The following is a 14719-nucleotide window of genomic DNA, read 5'->3' as shown; positions in this document are numbered from 1 at the left end:
ATTTATATTTAATATAGTGACATAGTCATCATGGTACGACAGCTGTGGGCAAACCCACACGGCATTATTTGTGGAGGAACACAATAACGATAACTTGACCAACACCACAAAACCCAAACCATGTAGGCTTAGAGAAACCAAGGCTAAATCTTTATCTTTCAGTGTAATTCTTAAATCCAAGAACAGCACTCTTACAGCCAAACTAAAATTATGTCTACAGAAGAAAAATGCTGCTTCTCCATTACACTGGGATGAGAAACTTTCAGTTCAGTTACTTTGATGCAGTCAGAAATCCTATTTGAACTACTCAGAATGAAAGACAACACTTACAAAGAACTTAAAAATCACAGAATGTTAGGGACTGGAAGTGGTCTCGAAAGATCAAAATAACTACTTTTAATTCATAGTTGGTTGGACTAACTTATCACAAACTTACAAAGTTTCAAACCGTAAGTGCTTCATCACATTTTATATTGTTAAGGTTATTATGTACAGCTATCACTCTGGTTAGTAAATCAGCACACCAATAATTTCCATTGCTTTCATTAGTATATGCGAGAATCAGATAGTAGGCTCTTTACAGCTCATTACTTTCTAGATGTTTATTCAACTAATTATAATCATCCTTTAAGTAGATGCAATCCATCATTTTAATAGGTCAAAATCTCTTTTTTTTTTCCTGTACCGTAACAAGTTTGATGAAACATTAAGTTTCAATTTCACACAGAGATCTTTGTTTTAAAATAAATGTAACTATGGCAGAAGCACTTACCTACAAATATTTGTCAGCTGGCAACCACAGCGATTTCAGTGAGTGACCACTGTGACTACTTTGCCCACAGAGATACCTTGGTAAGCTTGAAGAACCTTGTGGACTCAGCAGGCTGGGTAACCTTAGCCCCTGGACAGATTTTGAAAGGACTCTGAGGCGGCTCTTTTGCCTTACCTACTCAGATGAGGTGCTGTGGGTGCACACTGTGTTCCCCACATAAATAACACCCATAAGGAAGTATCTCCCTTGTAACACAGTATTAACTCAAAATTTTGCACAGGCTTTATCATGCTCACCTTAACATATACACCTTAACTCACAACTGGAGCAGAATAGAAGAAAAGCTACTCACATATACCAACCCACCAGTGGAGTGGAAGATCAAAAGAAATCTCTAAACTCTGCTCCCACCCATGTGACTCTCCCTATGGCAGGAGAGGCTAGGATGGGATGGGGGAGAAGTTGAGCTCCAGCTGCAGCTGGGAGAGGGAGGATAGAGGTGTTTGCTGCAGTGCTTAATTGTTTATGCTCCCTTTTTCCTCCTCAATGCCCAAATGGGCTGTTAGAAGTTTGTGTTAATTGGCAACAAATTAAGTAAAATATCCCAGGGCTGAGACCATTTTGCCTTCACCAATATGTTTGATAGATACTTTTATAGCTAGTTTAGAATTAAGCACTGAAGGAGGGAACTGCGTCACAGAAGATCTCTCTTTCCTAGGTTACAGCTTGTTGTAGTTGGCCCTGTTCATGCCCCATAACCTAGGAAGATGAGTGAGTTATAATCTGATGACTGATACCTTTCTGTAACAAGGAACACGGAGAAACAGCAAAGAGTAACTGTATGTATTCACACCACATGCACCACTCAGACCCCCTCCCTCAGCTCGTCTCCCGAGGAATTTGCCCTCACGCCAGTTGAAGAAATAAGAGTGATAAGAAGTGGTAGCGTAGAAAAATTTTAAGAGGCAACTGACTAAAAGACAAAAATGACTCTAGAAAACTCGAATTTTCTTTTCCTTCTATGTAATTCTTTCTCCCAGCTAAGTTATGAGTTCTGTTAAAGAGAGCATTTTTACAAGTACAGGTTCAAAAGTATTACCATTCTCTTTATTGAGATAAATTAAGAAGACGTGCTCTCTAATTCTAGGTCACTGACTAGTTGGTTAAAGTGCATTTAGTGCAATTGGTGTTAAAAGAAAAGACCAAAACACACCCCCCACAACATCTTCACAAAATAGAAAAAATGTTCAATTGAATCACATGGTTCCAAAAGCACCAAGCCCAAAAAGCTCCCTGTAGTGAATGATGCCTCTTCAAAAACAAGGATTATATAGCCAGAACATAATTTTTGTCAGTATGTCTTTTGCTAAGGCTATTTGAGCTTTCAAGGATCTCAATATAGCGTAGAATTACAATTGTTAGGAAATAAGAAAGGACAAAGAACTAACATGTTAACCTCACCACAAATAAGCATCCTTAATATTTTCATTAAGTTACAGAGAATCACAAAATGCAACACTGGTAATTCCCAAATCCTATTGAAAATTGAATATTGAATATTATATTATATTATATTCCTAACTACACATTAGGTAATTTTCAGATCTCATTAGCCCTACTGAAATCAACATGGTAACTGCTGTGATTTCAAGTCCAGGTCATGCACAACTTCTATTCAAGTAGAAATAGGAAGTTAGGGCCAATTGAAAAATCACACGTGTGTGTGAGAAAACAGTGCTGTTAATCCATGAAATCACCAAAAAACAGATTCTTGAAACAGCAGCACAACTAAAACTTAACACCTCTCATCCATTGATGAGATTTTGATATTAATATCCTTAGAGTACCTAAATATTGGTGTTTGAGAATGCTCAGCAGCACTGAAACTTGCAGCTTGCTACCTATTGCACCTACAGTAACTCAAGACTCACAGAGATGTTCCAGCTCCTTGTTGGGGACAGATAGGGATACTGACAAAAGTCCCTTTTCTGGGTTTTGAAAGAATTGTCACATGTCTCATGAGCCTTGTTTGCAACTCATTCTGGAATACAGGACTCTGAACCACTACAACAAGGGCTGTTTCCCACAGCTGTCTGTTACGAAGTACCTGAAACAATAGAGAAAAACTTGACAATCTGTACCTCCTCATCATCTGCAGAAGCATTCTTGGCTAAATGGGGCAGCTTCCATGGGTGATGCTATGCCTGAGCTCTCAGCAGAAACACACCAGGGAAGCCAGGCACACCATTTTACAGCTAGCCCATGGTGACCTCAGCGTTGCCAGAGCTGTAGCAATAGCAGAGCCCAATTCACGCAGCTGAAAGCTAGATGGCATTTCTCAAGTAGATATGTTTTCATCTTTACATACAATGTAATTCTTCCCCTCCCCCAAAAAATTGGTGCAGGTACAAATCCAATCAACAGTGCTGCTGAACGTTACAGGTATGTATCATTACAATGAAGAAATCCTGGCATGTTGCTTGTTTTAGGGTTATTCTGGCTATAATCCACGCTTATAGCGACTGAGTCCCAAATGCTACACAGGTTTCAATCAGAAAAGGAGGATTTTATGGCTTTGGGAATCTCTTTCATGTAGAAAATAACAAAAAGGAACCACCCCTATGTTTGCTGTGCATGTAAGATTAATATGAATAAGACAAGCTCCCCCCCCAGCTTTTAATATTACAGCTAGAAGAGTAAGCACAGTAAGCTCAAAGCATTTGTTTAAATGTCAATATCCTGTCTGCTTCAGCAGTGACGCAGGTTTTTGTGTCACTTCTCCTGCCCGCCATTGATTAAACAATCATGATTGCTAATGAGGAAGCAAAAGGTGCTATTTGTAATTCTGATTTTTAACCCTGTTATTTCAAATGTGAAATTACATTTGTTGTTTTAAAAATCAGGAAGGTCTTTATTATGCACTCTGAGAATTATAAATTTCTTAATAATTCATTCTCATGTCCAAAGATATATTTCTTCCTCCCTTCAGAACTCAATTAACCTTAATGAATCGCCCTACCACAAGCTGTCAGTCAAGCAGAACATATAACCATTATGAATTAAGTTCTCAAACAAAGAGGGACCTCGATATTCACGTGCAGTCTGTTCAGCTTCACATAATCATGGGTAAGGAAAAGACTGTGTAGCTGAAACCTATAGAAATCATGTTCTGGGAGCACCAGCAAATGTCAGCATGGAGAGCTCTTACTGTCTGTTTCTGTGGGAGAGCTGCATTCATCCTTTAATGCAGACAATGAAGGTATTTAACCATTTCACCCTGCAACAAAAGTATGGTATGTGAAGAGATGACACTGAACTGGTGCCCTAGGGTATGGAAAGACAGCAGTTTCTCTTTGTATTCAAACATTACCTGTATACCCAACAGTGTCTGGTTTTAATGAATGTTACCAAAAAGATCTAAGCTATGACTTCTGCACATGATTAATATAGCAAGGCAATGTTTTCTAGCAACTTCCTAAAAATAACCAAAGTGGGCATGTAAGTTGTAAAACATTTCCTCTTACTTTAAATATGGGAGTTGGGTTTTTCAGGGTTTACTGTGTTCCTAAGTACAAGTGATTAATTTTCCATTAAATGTGGCTATTGCAAAGGATTTTATTAGGACACAGTAGTTTCTAGATTCACTATAGGATCTTACTTCTTGATTCTCACTTCACAATGATTCAAAAGTGTTTTGTATGTAATATATCAAGTGGTTTGCTTCCTCATGTCAGGGGGATGATCTCTTAATGGTTTATTTCAAGTGCTGGTGTTAGTACACCCATACTTAGGTCCCAGATGCCTTAAAAAGACTTTGTAGTACATGAAAAGCATATTCTGTAGGATGAATTGACATGGATGCTCAAAACAGTCAGCCAGACAGTGATTATTTGCTGTAGAGCCCACATGCTTGGGCCTATAGAGGATAAATTAATGCAGTTCGATTTTTCTTCTTATCTTTTGACAGCAGGTTCAAGAAAGAAGTTGGATGAAGAACAGTTGCAAAGTTGAAATATGTGATTTATTACCAGAAACTTCAGTCTCTATCTACTAATATAATCTATAAAAATATTAGACATGAAAAATAAACATACTCATCTTGAGTAGTTCAATGAGAAAAAATTATTAACTGACTAGTAAATAATTCCCTCCAGCAATAAACAACTGTCTTGCACAAGGGCTCTGAAGGTGGCATTGGTAATTCAAAGGTGACACATTCTAGGGAGTAAAAGTCTACTTAGATGGGGTCAGCTGCTCTGAAACAAGCCTTAGTATCTGACATTTCTTTCCGTCATTATCTGCTTTTAGACATAGGTATAAAACACAGGCAATTGTGTAGCACAAGACAGAGCATAACGGTTCATTCCATTCTTTGCAGCACATGACTAAACTGTATCCACTCTTGCCTTCATTTTCTAGTGTTATGAGTGCTGTAAAATTGCTAACAGGGAGGTTCAGGCATGTACAGGAGCACCAAACATGTAGGGTTTTATTTCCTCTTTCAATACATGGTTTTGGTTATCAAAGCTGAGGCACAGACCCTCACCTCTCTGCAGAGGATGAAACAGTGCACTGTTGGAAGAGCTGCTGGAAGGTGAGCAAAAGATTGCCACTAGTGCGTGGAGAGCACCGTGGCGTTGCATTAAAAAGCTTTCTGGTGCAACAAGTGGACAAGAAGACGCTACATCACAGTTTCTCAGCTCTTCACCAGAATTCTTATTTCTCAATATCTCCTGACATGGTGGATTGGCTCCTGGCATCCATAACTGCTCTTTGCTACACATACTTCTAACCCGGAGCCACGTCTTCTATTGATCTCTTCTGCAAATCTCTTCCAGCTGCAGATGAGGATTCATGTTGCACTTGACAATTTCCTGCAAATCCCTGATCCCCTTCTAAACAACACATCTCCCAAAGTGGTTTAATATGGCATGTGGTATACCACTAAAAACTGCAACTAGAAGCACTTCACAGTATGAAAATGTTTCAGTTTTAAACAAAAAAATCTTAATGCAATATGGTCAAAGAAATGCAGTGTCATGAACATTGAAGAAACAGCTGGAAGGCTGTTCATGAGGAAGTACACAATTCCTGTCCCCAGTTTTGCTGTTCTTCCCCAAAAGTACCCTAAGTCATTGGCAAAGATCCTTCTCCATTACCACCTCCACAGGTTTGACAGAGGATAGGTAAACCAAAGATCCATAAACATCTAGTCAGGCTGATTACATTTCACTGGGGGCCAGAGCTTTTTAAAAAACTGTATCTATGCCATACACATAAGAGATGAATTAAAACCAGAACATTTTAAAGAGCTTAACATTTCTACCATAAATTGTTACCAGGAATGCAGGAGCTTTTAGCTTTCCACCTAGTGAAGCTTTGTCAATTTTCTCATCTGTCATAGCCTGTGCCTCGTTAAATTCCCTATAGTTATAGTTTAACTATGCAAAAGAAATAATTTATGAAAACAATTTTCTCAGAATTGCTCAAGAGAAAACAGTGAAAAAAAGTCTCTGTTAGTTTCATGACTTAGTCCTAACAACTTAAATGCTTCAAAGCAAATCCACTCTTCTAAAGCTGCTTGACACAGTTAGTTCAGCTTATCTGTACAACCCTGCACCATATTTCACACGGAGATATATACCTTGCTATCATATTTGCAATGAACAAATCTGCCTGTGCTCTGTGCTTGATTGAGTCACTTGTTACTCATCCTGATAATGCATTTTACAACATTATCCTATTTGGTAATCATTTCATGCCGGTCACTAAATCACTTTCAATTGCTTGTGTTATAATGCAGCTTAAAAACATATTTCTACATTTCTAGATTCCTATCTAGAATTTTTTATTCTATTATCAAGAATATCAGCTATGATTAAAATCATCAAAAGATGATAGAGCTGAGAGCTTGATACTGCATTCAGACATATCAGCAATAGATATAAAATTATATGCATAAAATTATGTAGAATAAAGGATTAATAATATTTTTAATTTCCTAGTGATTCCACACTGATAACCCTTCGTATACAGTAGGTTCCACTACACAGAAGGTGTTCATCAGCAGATTATGCCCAATGACAGCTTGCTGGTTTTGCAGAAACTTTGAACAAGGCATGTGTGGAACACCTCCTCTGTAACTGCAAAAGGAAAAGGCAGGGGTAGGGTGGCGAACTGCAAGCCCAGCTATCAGAAGATAGGGTACTGCATGTTCTGTATTTTCCATCCAGCTTGATTGAGCCTGTGGCACTAACAACAGAAGTGGCCCGGGTGGTACTGCGACTGGAGGGTATAAACTCATGAGGACTCTGGGGAAATAGTTCATGTTGTAGCCCAGTTAACCAGATTCCTGTCATGATCCATGTTATCTGTAGAAACTAGTACGTAGCACAGATGCTATACTTGCAGGTATTCTGTCTGTATGTCAGTCATTCTGCTCAAGATCACTTTGAAGGCCTTTAAAGACAGCAGTGAAAAATCATCACAGTTTCATCACACCACCCAAGCATGCTGGCAGCAAAGTCTTGTGGCTTTTTTTTGTTTGTTTGTTTGTTTTGTTTTGTTTTTAAATCAGTTGGAAGCAGCAGTGCTGAACAGGCTTACTCCTGTTCTTACCTCTGCCATCAGAGTGGTTCCAAAGAATGTTTATCAATACAGTGATAGGCACTTTATAAATATATATATTTGTATGTATTTTTAGAGCCAAAGCAATCAAAAAATTGTGCTGCTTTTATAGTCTTTGTGTTACATATTAATTTTTCCCACTTGTTTAGAAATGAAACTTCTAGCATTTTTCTCTTTAAAATTATGTGTCCCTGTCATGTAGACATATCTTGCTGTTAAGACTTCGAGCCAAACTACAACTAGATGACAACTCTTCCTCACTTCAAATGATTTCATGAAGTACAGTTATGCATTTGTTAAAAAAAGGTGTGTGTTACGTATTTAAGTAGTAAATCCCTCCCACCAATATCAGTTCAGGGTGAAATATCTGTTTATTGCTATTATGATGTTGGTTATTAATTGATCTTGACTCTGACCCAAAAGTACCGGTGAGAATCTGGTACAGCTCAGTGCGGAATAATGATTAGAATGTGCTCATGTGTTGTAAATGGGAATTTAATCTGAGGAAGAGACGGGCTGGCAACCATGTCAGTTGTTAATCTACAAGGAGAGGGGGTGGAACATAGGAATCGTAACAAACTCCCCAACCTTGATAAACATTATTAAATAAAAACGTGAAGCTGCTCTATTAACAGTGCTTGCAGGGTAGAGCTGATCTTTAGGAGTGCTGTCTTGTGCCTTAAGTGCATTAAAATGTCATTATCCGTAGTCACCAAAGTACCATTCTCACTTCCTTTCTTTAAGCTTTTTTGTAAGCTATAATTACAATTAAGCAAAGACATGTTTATTGTCACGGAATGTATGCCAACGGTTCACACTAATGCAATCCAAACATTAGTATGAAACATTTTTCCAATTACTGCACAGACTCCCTATAGTGTTTCAAGCTGCTTTATGACATTTTAAACTCTGTATATAATACAGTCCTTTAAAAAGCTGCAAAATCTTTCTATTTCTTCCTTATGACCCGAGAAAACCTAAATCTATTAAAAGCACATTTTCATAGCAGCAGGATAAAAATGCTTTTACTACATTTATCTTCAAAATTGGTGGTGTTAAATAGTGCCAGGGGATAAATAACCATAAAATATAACATTAGTGTACAGGGTACTGTTCTAACTAGGCATGATGGGATGTCTTTCTACCCTTCCATTTCTTCTTTCTATTTGTCCCATTAGAGCTATGCAATCACTCATCAGTCACTGTGGCAAGCGGTGTTGCTCCATCCCGACTCCTGCCTAAAATGAGACCTAAGGAAGCAAGCTACGGAGAGAAAATACAGTCCACAGAAGTCTAGAGATACCCACACCTATACTCCTGACTGATTTTCTGCCAAAACACTTTTTCTGTTTATGGAAAGAGTAGTTTAATAGCTTCGCATACGAGTTTTGAAATTCTATTAGAGAAACATCCATTTAGCACATTAAATAGAACCGGCAAAAAAGTCTGAGTAATTAATAGCCACACACATACACAAAAGCAACTTTCAGCTTTGATTTAAAACCTGTATGTTACAATCAGCTTCTGCTAATCTCACTCTGTTTCTCTGTACTGGGACTTCCAGCAAACTTATGGTAACTTAGTACACCTGATCTGTTGAAGTGTTTAAGCTTTAAGCAGATGCTGTTTTCTCAATCAAAATACTACTAATAACAGCATTGAAGCAATCCTTAGTTAAGCTTAATTTAACAAAAAAAAAACAAAACCAAAACTTATCCATAGTAAAGCCACAATTTTTTTTACTACGAAAACTGAGAGAACAATATGGGTTATGGAAAAGGTAGAAGATGGTTTCTTGACATAGCTTTTGATAAAAATGCATCTAGTTGTTCTTTACCTACTGTGCAACATTCACCAGCTAAACCAAGAGAAGCAACTCACAAGAAAATCTGATGCTTTTTAAATATACATATCTAATCTTGCAGAATTCAACAAGAATGTTTAACTTCACACTGAAGATTATTTTTTAGCAAAAAATATGGAAGACAACTGCCTGAATTCAGGGGCAAAGCTACAATATTTGCTACATGCCCTACAGAAATCAATACATAAAAAGGCCATGTTATAGTTCAAACACTGTCCTTTTTTTGGTCAGTTGATAACATGTATCCTTTAAATAACTTATAAATAGTAAAACTGATATTCAGATCACGCTTCTTCAGTAAATCTTGCACTGACTCTCCCGGAAGGAATGAAAATTGCATCTTCATATCGCACACTCCATCAGACATTCGTTAAGCACATTGTCATTACTTCCAAGTATGCTCTCTTACAGATGTCTCATAGACTTTTCTAAAAGAACAAAACAACAAAAAAAAGGAAACTGTAACGCTCTGAATAAAACACAAGAACTGAAAACGTGTGGAGTCTTTCATTCAAAGGGTAAATAATTTCCTGAACTTGCACATACTGAGAGCTCTAAACAATCTACATTTTTTTTTAATCATCTGAATTATTTACAAAGTCCAAGAAAATAAATATCATACTTCAAACTCATGATATCTGAAGCATAGAGATCAGTAGAAATGCGTATTGAAATCACTCGAGCAAGACTGTGAGCCCTTTACTCATAAAATCAGTATTTCATTTCACTGAAATGAATAAATGATCTTGTAAGACAAATAAACAGCAAAAGGCCAATGTTGATGATGTTCCCCATTTTCATCTTAAGGCCAGAAGTCAACATATCTGTAGCTCTGATGACCTCATTGGACACTGTATGTGCTTGATATTTTTTAGTTGCTAAACGCTTCTAAGTCAAAGCCTAAATCCACAAACACTATGGGCCTAATAAGGTCAGGGGGTTATTATAAAACAATTTTTGTAATTTATTTTTTTTTTTAAACTAGCATGGGCCAGAAGCCTTAATTTGTTGTGGAGACAAACAAATTAGTGATAATGGGAACTCTCCAGCATGCAGACCAGTGGCAGTAAGGGATAAAGGAAATTCAAGAACAAAGCTAAAAGGACACTCTGATCTGAAGTATCATTAGCATCCACAGATTCAGACAGGCATTTTGTATTGACACCACATCTGTTGCTGCACCAGATTTTATCAAGTGTCTCAAAGCAACTTGGAGATAGACCTTTTGTCATAGGAAGTGCCACGTAAAACTGAGAGATGAAATTATGGACAGTCCCTTTGTAGCACAGAACAACATGCCCTCCTTGTTCTCCCTCCAAGCCTGACAGCTTCACTGAAATTTCTAGCTGTACAGCTGTAGGACTTTATTGCATTCCACAGTTCAGATGCTTGGATAGAAAGAAAGGCAAAATACATAACTGAACTTGTTTGGAAAAGCAACAGATCTCTAGGAAGCTATGAAATTTATGGTGTGTTGAACATGTAGAATACAATACACTACAATCTTTGACTACTCCATCCTAAAAAAAAATGGCAGAACAAAAATAAAAGTTGACATCAGCCTTTGAGAAGAATTTCATTAATATCACCAAGAAACAAAGACCATTTCCCAAATTTCTTTGAAGAGCAGTTATTCCAGTTATTATGTTATCAAATACAGACATAATAAAATAAAAAAAGGTGTTTGATCCAATTGCATGTGAACAACATTCTCTCAATCCAGAATTTAGCCAGTACACTGACTTGAACATATATATTTAGAATATTTCCAGCAGCAAAGCTAAATTAGAAATAAATAGACCTACGTTGTGTTTGGGCTTTTTCGGTTTCATCCTTCACTTCATAATTAAGCAACCCACTGAAATACTTCTTGCTTCCAGTATGCCTAAAGTCTCAGACAGCCACACTAGCATGGGAAGTCCAGAGACCAACCTGTTGACAACATCTAAGAAACACATGGTTGCACATGTTTGAAAAGTTTGCTTTAAAGTTACAGTAACACTGTGTGCCTAACAAAAATAAACTCTCCTAGGGAAAGAAATTTCAGCACTGGTTGGCTTGGATAACTACAGTTGGTAAATTGCCATTTAAACTGGTTTCTCTGTAGTTTTATTTTATATTCTACAGATCTAAGTGCTCTATGACTCACAAAGAAAAAAAGATTGCTATAGGGTATTCAAATCAATGGCATATCTCCAAAAGGTCTGCTGGTTTAAAGTCCAGGAGGAACTATTCCTGACTTTAATTGTGCCTCAAACATTTCTATTAGCACATAAATATTCTGTACCAGAGGGAAAATGTCAGGACCCTTCCAAGAAAACTATTCCATACATTAATAGTCAAAAAAGACATCTCTGCTACTGGCTTTTCCACATTCCTTATTTTTTTATAAGGACATAAAATAAAATAATGCCTCCACATAAATATTCTGTAATGGATTTTTGACCGGCTGAACTGAGACACTGCAGGTTCATTCTTTAAATGGAGCCCCATAATTACAGTAACCTTTCATCTTTGGGAGGGGAGTGTTTGTCACTGAACAACAGATGCTCCAGTGAGAAGACAAAGCCTTTCAATGTAGTTCAATGAGAATTCGGAGATGGGGCCAACTGATTCAACGGATAGTATTGTCCACACTAGTATCAGATTTTGGTAGGGGATAAGGGAGTTGTTTATGCTTTTTATTTGTTGGCAGTGAGAAGGGTAAATGAAATGTCATAGTGAAGTCTTTGCAAAACCTTTGCAACCTTAAGAGACTCCAAGTTTTAAAAAAAATTATGACATGACAGCACCCGAATAAAAGCAAGACCAACCCCATTTGGGGTTTCAACAGAAGTAGAAATCGAGCATATTTCATGTAAATGTTATTACTATCATGTTTCAAATGTAATAGTAAACAAAGTCTTCCTCTACACATAGCAAAAAACCTGAAGAGTTGCTGGAATACAGTCCTTGCTATAAGGGATCCCAAGGGAACTCTTCGTGTTGAATTCTTTTTCACATGCTTTGAGGTTATGAAGAAACTATGATTCCCATGATGCATCTACAAGTTATACTCTATCATAGTAATCATGCAATTTTAGTTGCTGGATAAGAAATATGATCTAATATGAAGAGCAAAACATTACATCAACTAGCACATTGCTTATAAATCCTGGGAGAACTTATAGGCTCTATAAGAAAAGGCATACAAAACTTAAAAGGATAGACTAGATGAAACTATTGCTAGTACAAAAGAAATAGCTTAAAGTTCTGTATATCAAAATATTTTTTAAAATATTTAAAACTTTTGTTATATACGTGCTCCTGTAAAGAACTAGACACTGTACAGATTTATGATGAAAACCTATGGAAATTACACTATTTTAACAGAGCTCTAATCAGCATCTGTGTTGGTAGGACCTTTGTCTGTCTTTATTTAACCTTCAACAATTGCCAGGGACAGGAACATGCAAAGAACAATTAGTTCTATCTAATTTTAGATCAGGATCAGAGGTCACTGTCTGATGTTGCCTAGTATTTTCAAACAGTATTTAACGCCTCATGTAGCTATAAAATGATCCCTGTTATTTCATTCATAGTTAATTCAAGACCATGAGGAGCAATACCACAGTCTTGCTACTTGCTCTCCAGATCAATTACATGCTGAATGTAAAAGAAATCAGTTTCATGGACAAATTGCCTAACACTTATTGTCTCGGTCAACAGTAATTCATATTTCTGTACTCTCAAAATTAAGGCTTCTTTTCCTTATTAGGCTGTTGACTCCTCTGCAACTATTGAGCTCATCATAAAATAAATTTTTAAAAAGAAAAAAATTGAGTTATTTTTTTATATATTATAGGCACTACAGTTTAAAGTTATTCTTTCTGGAGAAACAACATTATTTTGTGTAACTCTTATACACAAGTTCTATATACAGAAATCTGTCAATAAAAAAACAATAAACAAATTCCCTTTGCCTCATTCTCTCATTGCTGCTTCTGTCTCCCTTTTTCCTTAACACATTTGTGAAAATTTTAATGTGTTTCTATCAAATTGTCTTTGACAATGTTTATGTTTTTGCAGTCAGTTGGAGCCCAAATTAGGAGAGAACTGATTTACTTTTAAATTACTTCTGGCTTATGTCAGCCAGAAATACTATCTGTACTATTTGATGACATACAGGTGTGGGTTATCCAAACTAAAACATGGTGTTATAGAATATGATGGCAATACATCCTCTTTGCCGAAAACAGGGGAAGAGTGCAACAAATGCCACTTCTCCTGATAGTACTACTACTGCTATTCTTATTATTAAACTCTTACACAGAATCTAGTGTAGAACAGTACTTTTATTGTTTCTGTGATTCGTGTCAAGGCTGTCTTCAAAAGATTGGACTCCCTATCTGGGATTCATTTTTTTGATTATGTAAGTTTTTCTTTTTGTCCAAACACTGTGGTTCTTAGAACAACATCCTAGTAAATACGCTTTATGAAGTATATAGGTTAGCAGAAGAATCAAATACTATATTGCTCCAAAGAGTATAATTTGTTAGGCAAATCAGCACTTTATCAAGCATTGTGGTTGGTTTTGTAAAATCTTTTAATCGACCTACAATTTTAGCAAACTAATCATCCAAAATTGGATGGATGGATGGATGGATGGATGGATGGATGGATGGATGGATGGATGGATGGACGGATGGAAAAGAATTTCACAAATCATGATCAGGCATCATGTGCTGTTTTTGTAAGAAAGCTTATTTTTCTCAATATACATAAAACAAGCTTAGCGACATGCTATTGGGAGATACAATGACATATATGCAGTATCTATCCCAGAAACCTCTCTAAGAAAAACTAGTATACTTTTGTCTTATATCACAGCTATTTAACATCTTGATTAAATTAAACATGAAATACGACACACATGTCCTTAATATACATACTCAGGTTCTGAGGCTCTGTTTTGTAAACCAGCTTTCTCCTGAGATGTATCCATTTAGGTCATGAATAGATAGAGATTAACTGAGGATTATTCTGAGGTTAATTCATTCAGTAGAAATCCCAGGATATTCAGCTTTATGATTCTGGCATGCTTTGTAGCCAAATTTTTCCTTTCTAACTGGTCTTATAAAAGGCTGAGAGCCAGAAGTTATCATGACCCCATTTAAACAACTGAAAGTCCCAAAATGAAGTTTGTAAGTATAATATATACTAGAAAGCGGAGTGAAGGAAAGTGATTTCATGTCATTAAGAGATCTGATTTGGATCACATAGTGAAAGAAAATAAAAAAGAAAAAAAAGCCGCAAGAAAAAATATATTTCCTTCTATTGTATCAGACCAGGTTTTTTTCTCACATGGCTGCCTCAGGCCACTGATTCTGCCTATCAATACATTGCTGCTCCATTTCATATTCCTTTTTAACAGCAGTCCCATCTTCCTTGTCTGACTTTCACTTTTCCTATTAACA

Source organism: Gallinula chloropus, assembly GCF_964237585.1.
Source record: "Gallinula chloropus genome assembly, chromosome: 1".
NCBI classification, from domain to species: Eukaryota; Metazoa; Chordata; class Aves; order Gruiformes; family Rallidae; genus Gallinula; species Gallinula chloropus.
The sequence above is the reverse complement of the archived record's forward strand: the minus strand, read 5'-3'. Positions refer to the sequence as shown.